Consider the following 18,292-nt stretch of genomic DNA (forward strand, 5'->3'; position numbering starts at 1 on the left):
TACACACTCTTTAGGAATGGAATCCACCCAACAACTAGCCAAGTGCTTCCGGGAGTTTCACTGTGGGCCAGGCATTGAGGGAAGTAGACAAAGATGGTGGCAGACTGACCCAGGTGGCCCATCTGTCCCCTCACAATGATCTGTATTGAAAGTCCCCCCTGCCCCTCACTGCCCCTCCTCCCCAAGCAGTTGAGATCCCAGGGCCTCGCCCCATCCCCTCACCCCTCCCCAATCCCTAACAGCCCTTTCCCACAGAGGAGAGGGACCCCACCCTTCCCGGGTCCTGAACTTAATCCTCAGGGTGGACTTTCTCTTTTCAACCTACTGTCAACCTCTTCTAAGCTCACAGCCATTACTTCTGACTCTTCCTCACATAACCAAATAAGACTCACTACTTTATGGTGTCTACCGTATGCCTGTAGACATACTTGATCTTTAGCAGTGTGCAGATGCATTAATATTATACCCATTAACATTTAAATAAGTCTGCAAAGAAGGTTGCTATGGACATCCCACCATCCAGGGATGTGAGTTATTAGCAAGCTTAGGCCTGATACTATCATGTTGAGAAAGAATGATGATTCAACCTGTGTCTTTGACACCAAGCCCACATACTTCCCGCTATTTTCTCTGCTTCCCCACTTCCTTCCTTTCTTTCCTTCCTTCCAGGTCAGGTCAGTACTTCCTCACTTTTTGGCACTACTAGATATCCCATACTCTTTCTGTATGTTCCCTGCCTCTGCCCTAAGACTCAACCATCCTCCTACTTCCTTCTGCTGCAGAGGGATGTTGTTAGAGGTCTGATTGAACAACTGAATGGACTCCCTTCCCTGGGGACTCCCCAGTCACTGACCTTTAGACCACTTCACAACTGACATTCCCTTTTGCTGAGCGCTGCCTAAGACCACTCTCCACTTACTTACACCATTATCTGTACCCTCTAGACCTGCCCAGAAAAATCTCTGCCCAGAGAAAGTCCAAGAGTCCTTTAAAATCACTGATTCCCTGACCTTGTGTGCTGGTACTGAAGTATGGTAGCAATCATCTCAGGTAGAAACTGTTGTTTAACTCTAACCCTGCTGTTTGGCTTTTGTACTTATTTGTTTTTGTTTTTTTAACAATAGAAAAGTTACTTTGATTTTCTGAACTTATGTGTGCTATCCCAATCGACTGAATCCTTTGCTGTTGGTGGTTTGAATATCCCATTGATTGTGATCTCACTGGTTTTAGAAAGAGCATTCTTCTGTACCTGGGAACCAGGACAGCACAATTATCCTAAATTACCTCAGTGGACACAGATAACGTGTTCTGGTTGACTCAGTGGTCCCAGGACCAGGGCTACACAATTACTCTAAATTGCCTCAGTGGCTACAGATAATGCATTCCTGTCAACTCAGTGGTCCCAAGACCCATGGTTCCAGATAATGTGTTCCTGTCAACTCAGTGATCCCAAGACCCAATGGCTCCAGATAATGTGTTTCCATTGATTCAGTGATCCAGAGACCGAAAACTATAATTTAACTAACATGCTCAATTCTGCTTCTGTAAACAGCTTTTTTGCAAACCAGGTTCCTCATTCCAAACCCTGAGATGTAATCAGTACCTTTGTGATTTTTGCCTATATAAATTTGGTGTTGGGGCTGGGTAAGGGACTGCGAGATTTGGAATGCATGGCCCTCTCATAGTCCCGGATTTTCAATAAATGTGACTCTTTAATTCGACTTCTTGAGGTGTCCTCGTGTGATTCGAGGGGGACATTACAACATTTGGAGGCTCCCCCGCAAGATTTAGCTCCTAGGAGTGCTGTTTCAGATGCCAAGGGAGGCCAGTCTCCCCTGGGCTGGTCATGGAGACTAAGGGGCCTCTAGGGGGTGTGCACCCAGAGAAGTTCCAGGGCCCCAGAGAACTCCTCTTCAGATCCAGTGAATGGGCAGGGGACGTTGGCCCATCCCTAAAAAAATTCCTCGGAGTCATCTGAGAAATCCTCTAGAGGTGAGCTTTGGCTCTTGGGACCAGTCGCTGGTGGATTGCAAGAAGGGCTGGATTCAGCCATATCTTCTCGGTCCTTGGAGTGCCCTGAGATGTCAGAGGCTACTCTTGGTTTTGTTTTTGTTTTCAGTCTTGTTTGTGAGTCCAATGTGTTTGTAAGTCTAATGTGTTTAGTCTGTCAATTTTGTTGTTTCACTGAAATCCTCTTGGAGGACATTGAGTGGTTTCATCCAGCCTCTTATTCTATTGAAGGATTAGATGAATGGATTACTGATCTAGGTTATCAAGGGTCTCTAAGGGACTTCACTCCATACAAGGTGACTCTCTATTCTTTCTTCCTAATCTGTATTTTGTCACTCCCTGACTAAACATTCTATTTCACAGGTAAACACAGGACATCTTCTCAGGGCCCAGGCAGGCAGAAACCACTTTAACCTTTTTTTTTTTTTTTTTTTTTTTTTCTCTCCTCGCTGCTCACTCCACAGCAGCAGCGGGCAGTGGTGGCCACGGAGGTGGCGAAAACAGGAACTGCGGCAAACTCCTCCTCAGTCTCACTCTCCCAGTCCTGCCTCTCCCTCTTGTGTGGTAGTTATAGGGAGCGGATCCAGTTCTCAAAAGGGCCCATTGGGTTGCATGCTGAAGCATTTTAAGGAAGGGTTTGTGGAAGGGGCTGACTATGGTGTTAAGCTCTCAGCGGGAAAACTTAGGACACTACGTGAATCAGAATGGCCCACTTTTGGTGTGGGCTGGCCAGAAACAGGCTCTTTTGATCCCCAGCTGATTTGAGCAGTCTGGAATATCATCACTGGGGATCCAGGGTACCCTGACCAGTTCCCATACTGAAAGGGCGAGGGCTATGCCTTCCATCTTGCCCCAGGGTAAGGGCTACGCCCACCATCTTACCTTGGCCATGTGCTCTGCAAGGCTTCTTCCCGGAAGCCCAAGCCTCTGCTACTCTGCTAGCCACACCCAGGACTTCTTTAAACTAACCACATCCTGTGTAACAAGACCCGACTTGCGCCTGGCCAATCACAGGGCCCACAGTCATCTCTCCTCCCCTCACTCCACCCCCCTATTAAAACCCCTTTTTTCCCATGGGGGGGGCACTCCCGTCTTGCCATTGGTAGAGGCTGGGAGCCAGACCCGGGTCTATAATAATCCTATCTAATAAAACAGAAACATGGTAATTGGCTTACAGCCGCTACCCTTCCCATTGGCTAATCAGCGAGATATGCAAATTAGCTGACAGCCAAGATGGCGGTAACCGGCAACAAAGATGGCAGTTAATTTGCATACTGGCAATGATGAGAGGCAAAAGGGGAAGGACTGAAGAATGGTGATCGGCAACCCAGGTGGCAGGCAAGAGTTGGGGGGTGGGCAACAGCTGCCTTTCCCCACCCCCTAGTGGGTGATGCCATGGGAAAGCTGGGGTTGCTGGCTGGCCTGTGGCCCTGATCGCCATGGCAATTGGAGGGCAGAAGGGCCGGAGAGCAGGCCAGGCAGCACCCCCAGACCCCCTCCATGGCTATCGAAGGGCGGGAGGGCCTGAGCGCAGGCCAGGCAGCAACCCTGGACCCCCGCCATGGCGATCAGAGGGCAGGAGGGCCGTGTTGCAGGCCAGGCAGCAACCACGAACCCCCACCATGGCAATTGAAGGGCGGGAGGGCGGGGTGCAGGCCAGGCATCAACCCAGGACCCCCACCATGGCAACTGAAGGGTGGGAGAGCCTGCCCCCTTGATCGCCATGGCCATCCCAGGGCAGGAGGGCGGGGCGCAGGCCAGGCTGCAACCTGGACTCCTGGAACCTCTCTTAAAGAGTCTCTCTTAAGAGAGTTTGTGAGGGACCTCGGAGAGCCCCAGGTGGCCCTGGTGCCACCAAAACTGAGACCTGGGGCGGCTCTCCCCAGAAGGTCCAGAGAACAGACACCGCAGCCCGCCCCCACCGCAGCGCAAGGCATGGCACGCTTGGCCCGAGGACCCACCCCCTCCCAGAGGCCCCTGGCTTGCTCATGCAGCCCTGGTCACATCACTGGAGCAGCTATAAGGCACAGAAAGCACCATGGACAGTCGCTTGCTCCCACTTGCATTTGCTAAGACAAGGACAGAGGGTGTGAGGGCTGGCTCATATCTCCTTCTCCCTCCTTTTGCTCCTCCTTTGGCTGCTTAGCTCACCGAGCTTCTTATCCAGGCTCCTCTGCAGCTGGGCCCACTTGGCGGGGTCCAGGGACCTCCACCCAGCACTCCCACCCAGCTCATTCTCTGCGGGGCGTGGGCGCGGGCCCTCTCCCCACAGCCATGGATCTTGGGCAGGCAGTGGCTGAGGCAGTAGGGGTGGCTGCAGTGTGGGCAGAGCAGTACCGGATTACGAGAGGGATGTCCAATTACTGGTTTAGGCCCAATCCCTGTAAACTGGCAGGACATTATTCGAGGGGTCCCAAAGTGGAGAGGGTGCAGGCCAGGCTGAGCAACAAACCCTCCCACGTGCAGGAATTTTGTGCACCAGGCCACTAGTTAAAATATAAAAAGTCAAAACATGATGCATTACAAAAAAGTGTTACTTAACGAATGTTATCATATAATTCCTACAGTTCATTTATAAAATAATTCTTTGATCAGCATACTACACTCTATTTTAATAGTATTTAAAGAAAACATGTTGAATAATACATAATTAACAATCACTCTTTTCATTTTCAAATAGAAAAGAGGCTTATCTTCCAATCCTGTAATTCGTCATGGGAAGGAAGAACTATGAGCATCCTCATATGTGGCCAAATATGAACTGGCAAACTCTTCTCAGTATCACCCAGATGGGAAAAACGGGAACATTCATCTTCATCTTGCACAAACTCTGCAATAACACTTTAGGAAATTTTGCGTGAAATGTCACACACCTAATTACCACAAATGGACACTAAATCTTTGAAATTGGGAAAACTGGTTAATATGAAACCAACTTTTCCTGCTACAGATGTATTGAAATGAATAGACTTTCCTTTCATAGTAGTCAAATAAGTAAAGAGATAAATTAATTAAAAGACAACTCCCTGAAAATAGCTCATCATTTTTATTCATGTTTCATATTCCTCATATACAAGAAAGAAAGAAAGAAAGAAAGAAAGAAAGACCAATAAACTTGGTGAATCATTGGTTTTTAGCCTTTTCCTGAGTCAGAGACCCCTTTGTGAATCTATTTAATATCGTAGACATTTCTCTTATGTAGTTTCCAAATGGAAAGTTTTCTCCATCAAATGTAAGTACAAGATCATCTTATCAAATGAATAATAGAGATAATTATTTTACACAGTACAGGGATGCACATTCCTATACTCAAAACTAGTATTCCAAATCCAATTCTAAATAATGAAGTTTGTGTCCTTGACGTTTATATAGTTAGACTAACTTTTATTTCAGTGGGTATTTTACAAGGTGAACTGATGTCCTTTTTTTCAGACAAAACAAGTGTACTTTCAGAACAAATTCATAGTAGTTCGGTAAGTATGAATCTTCATTTTAAACCTACATGACTTCTTGTTCCCAAAGTGTAACATTCTAACATAAGATCAATAGAATAGAGTTCTTCAGAGAACAGTTGAAGTGACTAGAGGCAAACAGTAATGCTAAAATAGACTGAATTTAGCTTGAGGTTTAAATCCTATCCCTGTAAGGTCATTAGGAGTGTTTCACACATTACATATTGCATTCATTATTAGAAGTGCTATACCTCTTTAGCAATTACAAATCATATTGATCATCAGTATACATTCTCAATCTAATGAATGGTATCACTTCTTTTGCTTTGAATGATATGAATGAAATTGAGGTGTATCTCTTCATTCAATGTTACTGTTTTCACATAAATAATGGTTGCATGCTGATATCATTTTTAATTTTTTAAAAACATTTGAGTTACTGACAGTTTCTGCACTCTTTATTGAATTTATAGGAGTTAATATATCACATTGGCTTCAGGTACACAAGTCTATGATACCTCATTTGCATATTGTATTATGTGTTAACCTAAGTCAGATCTCCTACCATCCCTAGATTTTGAAACATTAATTAAGTGTTTTCCACCTGAGGGTCCTTTTGCTTCTCTTACTTCCTCCCCTTCCACTTCTCAGACTTCTCACATCACCTCTATTTCTTGATGGAAGTGGTGCCCTCTGCCCACCCCCACTTTGAAAAGATGGTTTCTTGGTGTAGTCTACTTTAATTGTTTTTCCACCCACAGACTAAAATGAGTACACATAATATCAACACTACATAACATTTAACCTGAACAAATGAACAACTGTTTGAAACCTACTTATTATTGCAACTAAAATCAAGATCTACCTCAAATTCTTCTCCCAAAACAAGCATTTCCTTCAAAAATGATAGGTTCCTTTTTGATGGTAAGTTTATGAAACACTTCATTATTAACAATATTCCATTGAAGTATTCAATACAGAACCATATATGTTGGTTAATAAAAGTCCTCCAAAGACCTCTAGTAATAAGGACTAAAATGTCTCACATTCCAGGGGAAAACACATATATTCCACTCTTGTTTTTTGATAGGCTTATTCTTGGTTATCTGGAGAGAGATAGAGAGATGGAAACACAGATGAAAGAGAAATATTTTGATCAGCGGCTTCCTTAAATGTCTCATACTGGCAAACCAGCCAGCACCCTGGGCATGTGTCCTGACCCGGTAAAAATGATGAGACATCTTGGTTCACAATTCTATCCTCAACCATGAGTAATACTGACTGGGCAATGTGGATTACTTTTTAGAATGTGTCTGTTACTTCATTTATGTTTTGGCACATCTATTTCATTTTTTTCCAGTGCACCCGGCTTACATAAACCATTTGTTTTTTAAAACAAACAATCATTCATTCAAAATGATTAGGTACTTTATTCCTGCTCTACCACTTCTCAGATTTCTTACTTATACTATCTCTTCAGTTAAAATGACAGAAAACAATGTCCAGTATGAATGCAACTCTGTATACTTAGTTCTGATTTGTTTCTCCATTCTATTTTTAATCGGCTCCTTGCACAATCTTTAGTATTTTTATGTTACTGCACTGTTTGATGTTAAATATGGTTCTAAGAAAACAAACCATCTTGAAGGGGAGAGCTGCCATGACTAGGAAATCAGCCTGACCTCCACCCAGATGAGCCTCAGACATCACCTGAGGTCCACTCTGGCCAAAGACCTTTTTACGGCAGCAGCAGAACCATGGACACCAGGACTCCAGCCCGCCACCACTGCCACTGCCTCCTGTGAGTCTTCGATTGTACAATTGAATTGCCGATCCACTCTGTGGCCATTGGCCCATCGCACCCTGGCACCTGGGTTCTGACATGATAGCTAAAATGGGGAGACAAAAAACAACCCCCAAATGACAGAAAAGGAGGAATTGCCAGAAGAGGAACTCAATTAAATGGAGACATACAATATGGTAAAAAAGGAATTCAGAATAAGGGTCATAAAGTTCACACACCAGATGCATGGGAAATCCACAACTTACATAAAAATCAAGGAAAAATGAAAAAAAAAATTGATAATAGCTACAATAAAGAATATGATGGAAGGTTTCAATAGTAGATTAGAAAAGGATTGAATCAGTAATTTAGGAGACAGGGCAGAGTAACACACCCTGAACAACACAATCTGAACAGCAATTGGAGAGAAAAAATAGAAATCAGGAGGATAGGAGGAAGAAAATGGCGGAGGTTTAGACAGACGTGTCGGTGCCTTGTCCTGGAGCAGATAAGGGCGGGCAGCTGAAACGGGTAGCATACCGCCCAAATAAGCAGAGGAGATTCAGCTGAGACAGTCTGCAGCCAGGAAAGACAGAGAAATCCTAGATAAAGGGAACGGTTAGAGGCTGAGGCTGAAACCTCTCCAGGTGCGCCGGCACAGCCGCGGAGACCGTGCCATCTTGGGTGACTGTCACCGGCATCCAGAGACCAGCTACTAACCTGGCAAAAACGACTCTCAAGCAGCGCGACTACGTGAACTCAGAGGAACTCTGCTTCTCCCCACAGAAAGTTCCAAGCAACAGCGGCCTCCTGATCTCCACACGCTCTGTCTGAGGAATAGCTGCTGTGGGTGAAGCCTCCCTCCACCAGCCAGAAGAGCCACAACAGCTGTGAACAGCACCCATCAGAAGACCCACTAACAACAGAGGAGCAGCTACTACCACAACCACCCAAGGAGCAACCACAGCCCGAGGAGCCACTGCCACCTAGGGAGCAGCCACTGAACGACTCAATATCTATATATGTCAGTGAGATCAAAAATGGGTAGACAAAGAAATCCCCAAAGGAAAGAAAAGGAGGACTCACCAGAAAAGCAGCTAAGTGATACAGAGGCATACAACATGACAGAAAAAGAATTCAGAATAAGGGTCCTAGAGTGCATACACCGGATGGAGGAAAAAATCGACAACTTATCCAAGAAGCAAGAAGAAACAAATGAAAAAATCAACAACTTAAGTAAGACCCAAGAAGAAATGAAGTGTGATATAGCTGCAATAAAGAACACCATTGAAAGTATCAACAGTAGACTAGGAGAAGCGGAAGACCGAATTAGTGAATTAGAAGACAGGGAAGCAAAACACACCCAAACTGTACTTCAGTTGGAGAAAAAAATTAAAAGACAGGAGGAGAGCCTAAGGGAGCTTTGGGACAACATGAAATGAAACAACATACGAATAATAGGGGTGCCAGAACAACAGAAAGAGGAACAAGGATTAGAAAACCTATTTGAAGAAATAATATCAGAAAACTTCCCTGAGGTGGGGAAGAAAAAAGTCACACAAGCCCAGAGAGTCCCAAGCAAGGTGAACCCGAAAAGACCCACACCAAGACATATCATAATTACCATGGCAAATGTTCAGGACAAAGAGAGAATCTTACAGGCTGCAAGAGAGAGATGGAAAGTTACATACAAGGGTTCTCCCATTAGATTATCAAATGATTTCTCAACAGAAACACATCAGGCCAGAAGAGAATGGACGGAAATTTACAAAGTGATGCAAAGCAAAGGACTGAATCCAAGAATACTCTATCCAGCAAGGCTATCATTCAAAATTGAAGGGGAAATAAGAAGCTTCACAGACAAAAAAAGGCTAAGGGAGTTTATCACCACCAAGCCAGCAATGCAAGAAATGCTAAAGGGACTGGTGTAAAAAGAAGAAATAAAAATCCCAGAAAGAAAACAGCCACACACAAAAAAGAAATGGCTACAAACAAGTACCTTTCAATATTAACTTTAAATGTAAACGGGCTAAATGCTCCAACCAAAAGATATCGAGTGGCTGAATGGATAAAAAAAACATGACCCATACATTTGCTGTCTACAAGAGATCCACCTCATTAGAAAGGACTCACACAGACTGAAAGTGAAGGGATGGAAAAATATCTTTCAGGCTAATGGAAAAGAAAAGAAAGCTGGGGTAGCAATACTTATATCGGACAAAATAGACCTCAAAGTGAAGGCCATAACAAGAGATACAGAAGGCCACTTCATAATACTAAAAGGATCAATACAACAAGAAGATATAACCCTGATAAACATATATGCACCCAATGCAGGAGCACCCAAATACATAAAAAATCTTCTGGAAGATATCAAAGGAGAGATCGACAACAATACAATCATAGTAGGGGACTTTAATACACCACTGTCATCACTGGAAAAGTCCTCTAGACAAACAATCAGCAAAGATACAGCAATACTAAATGACTCACTAGATCAGATGGACTTAATAGACATCTTCAGAACACTTCACCCAGTGCCACGGAATATACATTCTACTCAAGTGCTCCTGACACATATTCAAAAATAGACCATATATTGCGTCACAAGCAAAGTATCCCCAAATTCAAGAAGATTGAAATCATAAAAAGCGTCTTTGCAGACCACGATGGCATAATATTAGAAATAAACTGCAATAAAAACAACCCAAAATACTCAAACACCTGGAAGCTGAATAGCATGCTATTAAATATTGATTGGGTTACCAATGAAATCAAAGAAGAAATTCAAAATATCCTGGAAACGAATGACAATGAAAACACAACAATCCAAAACCTATGGGACACAATGAAAGCAGTCCTGAGAGGGAAGTTTATAGCTCTACAGGCCTATCTCAAAAAACAAGAAAAAATGGTAGTAAATCAGCTAAACCTACAACTCAAAGAATTAGAAAGAGAGCAACAAGAAAACCCCAGAGTGAGCAGAAGGAAGGAGATAATAAAGATCAGAGCAGAAATAAATAACATAGAGACCAAAAAAATAATACAGAAAATCAATGAAACCAAGAGCTGGTTCTTCGAAAGGATAAACAAGATTGACAAACCTCTAGCCAGACTCACCAAGAAGCAAAGAGAGAGGACCCAAATAAACAAAATCAGAAACGATGGAGGCGAAATAACAACAGACCCCACAGAAATACAAATGATTGTTAAAAAATACTATGGACAGCTCTACTCCAGCAAACTAGACAACCTGGAGGAAATGGACAAATTCCTTGAAAAATACAACATTCCAAAACTCAATCAGGAAGAATCTAAAAATCTCAACAGGCCAATAACTATGGAAGAAATTAAAGCAGTCATCAAAAAGCTTCCAGCAAACAAAAGCCCAGGACCAGACGGCTTCACAGGGGAGTTTTACCAAACATTCAAGGAAGAACTAAAACCTATCCTCCTCAGACTACTACAAAAAATTCAAGAGGAAGGAACACTTCCAAGCTCATTCTATGAAGCCAGCATCACCCTAATACCAAAACCAGGTAAAGACAACACAATGAAAGAGAATTACAGGCCAATATCCCTCATGAACATAGATGCCAAAATCCTCAACAAAATCTTAGCAAATTGGATTCAGCAGTACATCAGAAAGATCATACACCATGACCAAGTAGGATTTATCCCAGGGATGCAAGGCTGGTACAATATCCGCAAGTCAATAAACGTGATACATCACATAAACAAATTGAAAGAAGAAAAACACATGGTCATATCAATTGATGCAGAAAAAGCATTTGACAAAATTCAACACCCATTTTTGATAAAAACTCTCAGCAAGGTGGGAGTAGAAGGATCATACCTCAACATAATAAAAGCCATATATGACAGGCCCACAGCCAACGTCATACTCAATGGACAAAAACTTACACCATTTCCCCTAAGAACAGGAACAAGACAGGGATGCCCCCTCCCACCACTCCTGTTCAACATAGTACTGGAAGTGTTAGCCATTGCAATTCGGCAAGAAGAAGAAATAAAAGGCATCCAAATTGGAAAAGAGGAAGTAAAACTGTCCTTATTTGCAGATGACATGATATTATACATACAAAACCCTAGAGACTCCATCAAAAAGCTACTAGACTTAATACATGAATTTGGCAATGTAGCAGGATACAAAATTAACCCCAAGAAATCTGAGGCATTTCTATACACCAATAGTGAACTTTCAGAAAGAGAGATTATAAAAACAATCCCGTTTACCATCGCACCAAAAAAACTAAGCTACCTAGGAATAATCTTAACTAAAGAGGTAAAAGACCTCTACTCAGAAAAGTACAGGACGTTGAAAAAAGATATAGAGGAAGAAATAAATAGATGGAAGAACATACCGTGTTCATGGATTGGTAGAATCAACATCATTAAAATGTCCGTACTACCCAAAGCAATCTATAAATTCAACGCACTTCCCATTAAAATACCAACGGCATACTTCAGAGATCTAGAACGAACTCTCCAAAAATTCATCTGGAATAAAAAAAGACCCCGAATAGCTGCAGCAATCCTGAAAAAGAACAAAGTAGGTGGGATCTCAATACCAGATATCAAGTTGTATTACAAAGCCACTGTTCGCAAAACTGCCTGGTACTGGCACAAGAATAGGCATATAGATCAATGGAATAGAATAGAGAGGCCAGAAATCGGCCCGAACAAATATGCTCAATTAATATTTGACAAAGGAGGCAAGAACATACAATGGAGCCAAGATAGTCTCTTCAATAAATGGTGTTGGGAAAATTGGACAGATATATGCAAGAAAATGAAACTAGACCACCAACTTACACCATACACAAAAATAAACTCAAAATGGATAAAGGACTTAAATGTAAGACAGGAAACCATAAAAATTCTAGAAGAATCCAAAGGCAACAAAATCTCAGACATATGCCGAAGCAATTTCTTCACTGATACAGCTCCTAGGGCACTTGAAACTAAAGAGAAAATGAACAAATGGAACTACATCAAAATAAAAAGCTTCTGCACAGCAAAAGAAACCATCAACAAAATAACAAGAAAACCCACTGTGTGGGAAAACGTATTTGCCAATGTCATATCTGATAAGGGCCTAATCTCCAAAATCTATAGGGAACTCATACAACTTAACAAAAGGAAGATAAACAATCCAATCAAAAAATGGGCAAAGGACCTAAATACACACCTTTCAAAAGAGGACATTCAGAAAGCCAAGAGACATATGAAAACATGCTCAAAGTCACTAATCATCTGAGAGATGCAAATCAAAACAACAATGAGGTACCATCTCACACCTGTTAGACTGGCTATCATCAACAAATCAACAAACGACAAGTGCTGGAGAAGATGTGGAGAAAAAGGAACACTTGTGCACTGCTGGTGGGAATGCAGACTGGTGCAGCCACTATGGAAGACAGTATGGAGTTTCCTTAAAAAACTGAAAATGGAACTCCCATTTGACCCTGTGATCCCACTTCTAGGAATATATCCCAAGAAACCAGAAACACCAATCAGAAAAGATATATGCACCCCTATGTTCATAGCAGCACAATTCACCATAGCTAAGATCTGGAAACAGCCTAAGTGTCCATCAGTAGATGAATGGATTAGAAAACTGTGGTACATCTACACGATGGAATACTATGCTGCTCTAAAAAGGAAGGAACTCTTACCATTTGCAACGTCATGGATGGAACTGGAGAGCATTATGCTAAGTGAAATAAGCCAGTCAATGAAGGAAACATACCACATGATCTCACTCATTCATGGATAATAGAGAACATTATAAACTTTTGAACAATAATAGATACTGAGGCAGAGCTGCCTCAAACAGATTGTCAAACTGCAGCGGGAAGGCCGGGGAGGGTTGGGGGGCAGGAGGTAGGGGGGTAAGAGATCAACTAAAGGACTTGTATGCATGCATATAAGCATAACCAATGGACATAAGACACTGGGGGATAGGGGAGGCTGGGGGACTGTCTAGGGCGGGGGGATAAAATGGACACATATGTAATACTCTTTGCAATACTTTAAGCAAAAAAAAAAAAAAAATCAGGAGGATATCCTAAGGGAGATTGGGGACAACATGAAACAAAGAAACATGTGTATAATAAGGGTGTCAGAAGGACAAGATGAGGAACAAGGATTAGGAAACCTATTAGAAGAAATAATCACAAAAACTTCCTGATCTTGGAAAGAAAAAGTCACACAAGCACAGACAGTGCCAAACAAGATGAACCCAATAAGACCTATACCAAGACACATTGCAATTATAATGGCAAACAATAACGACAGAAACAGAACCTTAAAGGCTGCGAGAGAAAGAGAGAGAGAGAGAGAGAGAGAGAGAGAGAGAGAGAGAGAGAGAGACACCTACAAAGGCTCTCCTGTTAGATCATCAAATGAATTTTAACAGAAACATATCAGGCCAGAAGGGAATGAAAGGAAATATACAAAGTGATGCAAAACAAGGGACCAAATACAAGAATACTTATGCAGCAAGGCAATCATTCAAACTATAGGGGAATTCAGTGTCTACACAGTAAAATAAAAAATCTAAGTGAGTTTTTTACTACTAAACCATCAATGCAAGAAATGTTAAAGGGACTGTTGTAAAAAGAAGGAATAGAAGAGACAGAAGAAACGCAGGCATAAAGAAAACAGTGGCAACATATCAGTACCTATCAAAATAACCTTAAACCTTAATGGACTAAACACTCCATCCAAAAGATATATAATGGCCAAAATTATAATAAAACAATACCCATATGTATGCTGTCTATGAGAGACCCACCTCAGAATAAGGGACTCACATGGACTGAAAGTGGAAGGAGAGAAATACTTTTCAGGCAAAGGAGGGGAAAAAACTAGGGTACAATAATTATATTTGAAAAAATAAATCTCAAGAAGCCAAGATGGCGATGGAATAGGCAGTCGCGTCCCAGGGCTTGTCCTGGAGCAAATGGAGTGAGTAGCTGAAACTAATAACACCCACCCGGAATTGGCAAAGTACACTCAGGTGGTGAGACAGTTTGCAGCCAGGAAGGCAGAGTTCCTCTGGTAAGGTAAAAACCAGGAATCTGGACAGGAAAGTTTGGCACACCTCTGAGCCCAGAAAGGATATAAGCACCCCTATGTTCATAGCAGCACAATTCACCATCGCTAAGATCTGGAAACAGCCAAACTGCCCATCAGCAGATGAATGGGTTAGGAAACAGTGGTACATTTACACGATGGAATACTATACTGTTGTAAAAAAGTAGGAATTCTTGCCATTTGAAGCAGCATGGATGGAACTGGAGAGCATTATGCTAAGTGAAATAAGCCAGTCAATGAAGGAAAAATACCACATGGTCTCACTCATTTATGGATAATAAAGACCATTATAAACTTATGAACAAAAATAGATACAGAGGCAGAGCAGCTTCAAACAGACTGCCAAACTACAGTGGGAAGGCCAGGGAGGGTTGGGGGGCCGGCGGGTAGAGTAAGAGATCACCCGAAAGACTTGTATGCATGCATATAAGCATAACCAATGGACATAAGACACTGGGGGGTAGGGGAGCCCAGGGGATTGTCAGGGCAGGGAAGAAAAAGGAGACATATGTAATACCCTTTGTAATACTTTAAGCAATAAAACAATTTAGAAAAGAGAGAAAAAAGAAATCTCAAATTAAAGGTCATAAAAAAGATAAAAGACCGATTGCTATGATGTGCTCTGACTCCCAGGGAGTAGACTCTCAATGCAAGAGCTGCCCTTGGTGATCAGTGAGCTTGCACAGGGCAGCACCATTCAGCTGGATCCTGTGCTGCCGACTGGCAAGTGGAGCAGCAGTGGCAGGAATCTCTCCCACCTCCACAGAGGCGCTAATCATGTTTGGCAACTGGGATTAAGCCTAAGCCATCATTCGGACATCCCCTGAGGTCTCCCAGACTGCCAGAGGGTGAGGGACTCCACCAAGTGTACAAAGATCGTTCACTGGGCCTCTTATAGTGCTAATAAACTACAATAAGATATAACAAAATTCAAATACTTGGAGGCTAAATAGTCTTTTATTAAATAAATGGAGGCCCAGGGTATGAATTCCTGTAAGGAAGCAGTCTGGTCGGCCTCCCCAGATGGGGGCACATGGGGCCAGGCCTGCAGCGGTTAGTGGCCATTGGTGGTTAACCAGAAGGCCATACCTCCAATCCGGGCGTTAGCGCATATAGGGGGCTTTGGCTGACCAGGGGGAAAGGCTGTGGGTGGTTTACTTATCAGTCCCGCCCCAAATGGGAGAGTGGGGGTAAATCGGAGGCAAGGCTGGTCAGGGATATGGCCGATTGGGGCCCAGATAAGGCTGGTTGGCTGCTGCAATGCAAGTCATAGCCACCAGCCATTCTGGTCATTCTGCCATTTGGTCACAGAGCTTTTATGTACAAAGATACATGACTGGATTACCAGATAGATTAAAGAAGAAATTAAAATCATCCATGAAATAAATTACAATTAAAAATAAACATCCAGGACAGAACTTGGCTGGAGATCCTGGCTAGAGATCCTGGCTATGATGATCGACTGAACGCTGCCTTCGTGTCATTCTTTGCCGACTCCGTCCACACCTTTGGGAACCCCTGGTCCTGCTGGGGCCGGACTCCAACAACAGACATAATTTAAACAACAACATGCACCCCAATGTTCATGGGAGCAACCCCCTGATGAGGAGCCTATGTGCTGGTGGCCAGCTCGGGCTGGAGCAGAAAGAGCCCTCATCCCAAGGTCAAGGAGGAAAGGGAAACGGGGGTCAGGAAGTAGACTAGCCTGACAGGCGCTGTTTTTCCATCTTTCTCTTACTTAGCAACAGTGTACAAGCACCCCTCCCCAGCACACACAGGTGTGAGCACCCACACGACACAAGGTGCCTAGGATGTCAATGTGCTGGGAAGAAACAGGCAGGAGCTTGGCGGGGCGGCCGACTGGGGGCAGAGGCAGAGGACAGCTAAAACCAGACTCCCACTCCTCAGAAAAAGAGCTTGTTGTCCCCATTTCACAGATGGAGAAATGGAGGCCAGCTAAGTTACAAAAGAAGCTCTGGGGCTGCACCCTGGCCTGTCTGCCCCCAAAGCCTGATCAGGCTCTGCCGTTCACCAGCTCCAAACTGGGCCTCACGCTAAGCAGCAGAGGTCCCGTCTGCCTTGTCTCCCAGACGTCACGGTCTGTTCCGCCCGGCACCCATACAGACAGCACTCGCGCAGACATCACCGGCTGACCAGGCAGCCGCTTTGAATCAGAGTTGCCTGCCGCGATGAAAGCTATGAGGTTTTACCTTGACTCATCGAAACAGACAAGTCATACAAACACCACAAAATCTTACCCTATGGGATGAGGATTTGAAGGCAAAGTTAGTAAACAGTCAGTTACATCCACAAAGCGCTTACCGTGCCTACGGGCTCATCCTACCCAGAGGCGTTCTCACCCACACTGAAGTCCAAGGGCAGGAGTGAGGGTCACATGTCAGCATCCGGACCCTCAGACGTTCTGCTGTGAAGGCGGCTGTGGAAACCGTGGTCATGGGGCCGCGAGGAAGCCCATGAGTGCGCCCCCCCTGGCCCGGGGAGAGAGCCTGCTCTGCCTTAATGTTAAGCCTCGCAGCGGCAGGGCACGCCACGTATTCATATCTCACACTGAAGTCATACCGCTCACGTTTAAGAATCTTAAATGCTTACTGTTTTCCCACTTCATAGACAAAAGCCTTCATCATTGGTCTTAAGAGCTATGTAGTATGTCCTGGGTGTACACAGTACAATAAAGCCGTCTCCTGCTGTTGGACACTCCAGGTGTTGGTTGTTGGGATTCAACAAACTAACATGTAATAGGCGTTAGAAAACGTATGCTAGATTCGAAAATACCTCGTTTATTCGGAGTCACAAACATGCATTCTTATATATATGTATTTTTTTAAAATATATTTTATTGATTTTTCACAGAGAGGAAGGGAGAGAGATAGAGAGTTAGAAACATCGATGAGAGAGGAACATCGATCAGCTGCCTCCTGCACATCTCCCACTGGGGGATGTGCCCGCAACCCAGGTACATGCCCTTGACCGGAATCGAACCTGGGACCTTTCAGTCCGCAAGCCGACGCTCTATCCACTGAGCCAAACCGGTTTCGGCATATGTATTTTTATTGATTTCAGAGAGGAGGGAAGAGGGAGAGAAAGGTAGAAACATCAATGATGAGAGTCGCCCCCCCCCCCCCCCGCCGGGGTTTGAGCCAGCAACCTGGGCACGTGCCCTGACCAGGAATCGAACCAGTACCGTCTGGGTCATAGGTCGGTGCTCAACCACTGAGCCATGTGGGCTGGGGACACAAATGTGTTTTTTGAAAAGCTGCGAGGAACTTGGCCCTCAGCTTCCAGTCCTCCCAGGTGACTCACCACAGCCATCCTCCCTCCTCCCTCATCTCACCGGCCTCATCTCACCAAGGTGTCAGAGGCGGCTGGAGGAGAGGGAGCCCAGGGGAGCGAGAAGACCAGCCCCCTCTTTGCCTAAGAGCTACACTCACTCTGGAGCTGATGGCTTCCAGCTGGAGATCCTTCTCTTTGTTCTCACTTTTCAGTTGGTTCACCTCCTGCCTCAGTTGTTGAACTTCCTCATCCTTGGCTATCACATCTTTTTGCAAAGAGGACACCATCCCTGTGTAAAAAGCAAACAGACCACAAAAGACTCACTGAGGTCAAAGAGGCAACAAGGATTCCTGTCGTCACTTCTGCTGTCAGCCAACGTGGACCACTGAGAATGGGTGGGGCTGTTTGTTACTGCAGCATAACCCAGCCCCTGCGGCTCAGTCTTGGATGTGCACACAGAACACCTGGGATCTTGCTGATGTGCAGGGCTTCTGATTCAGAGGTCTGGGCAGGGGCCCGAGATGCGGGGCATGACCGATGCTGGTGGTCTGGGGGGACCAAACAAAGTGGTATCTGAGAGGCTTGAAGCGTGGATGAGGCCCGATGAGCAGATATTGGGGGGGTGGGGGGGGCG

General features: G+C 44.2%; 1 pseudogene across 1 annotated transcript in view; it reads right to left on the reverse strand.

Annotated features, from left to right (window-relative positions):
- Window positions 1-17,945, reverse strand: part of LOC308512410 (centriole and centriolar satellite protein OFD1-like) — a 160,431-nt pseudogene extending 142,486 nt beyond the window's left edge. The window contains exon 1 of the transcript in view: window positions 17,864-17,945. The product of the transcript in view is annotated as a centriole and centriolar satellite protein OFD1-like (transcript). The remainder of the gene's footprint in view (window positions 1-17,863) is intronic.
- Between the last annotated feature and the right edge of the window lie 347 nt (window positions 17,946-18,292).

Source organism: Myotis nattereri (genome assembly GCF_964212035.1).
Source record: "Myotis nattereri genome assembly, chromosome: Y".
NCBI lineage: Eukaryota > Metazoa > Chordata > Mammalia > Chiroptera > Vespertilionidae > Myotis > Myotis nattereri.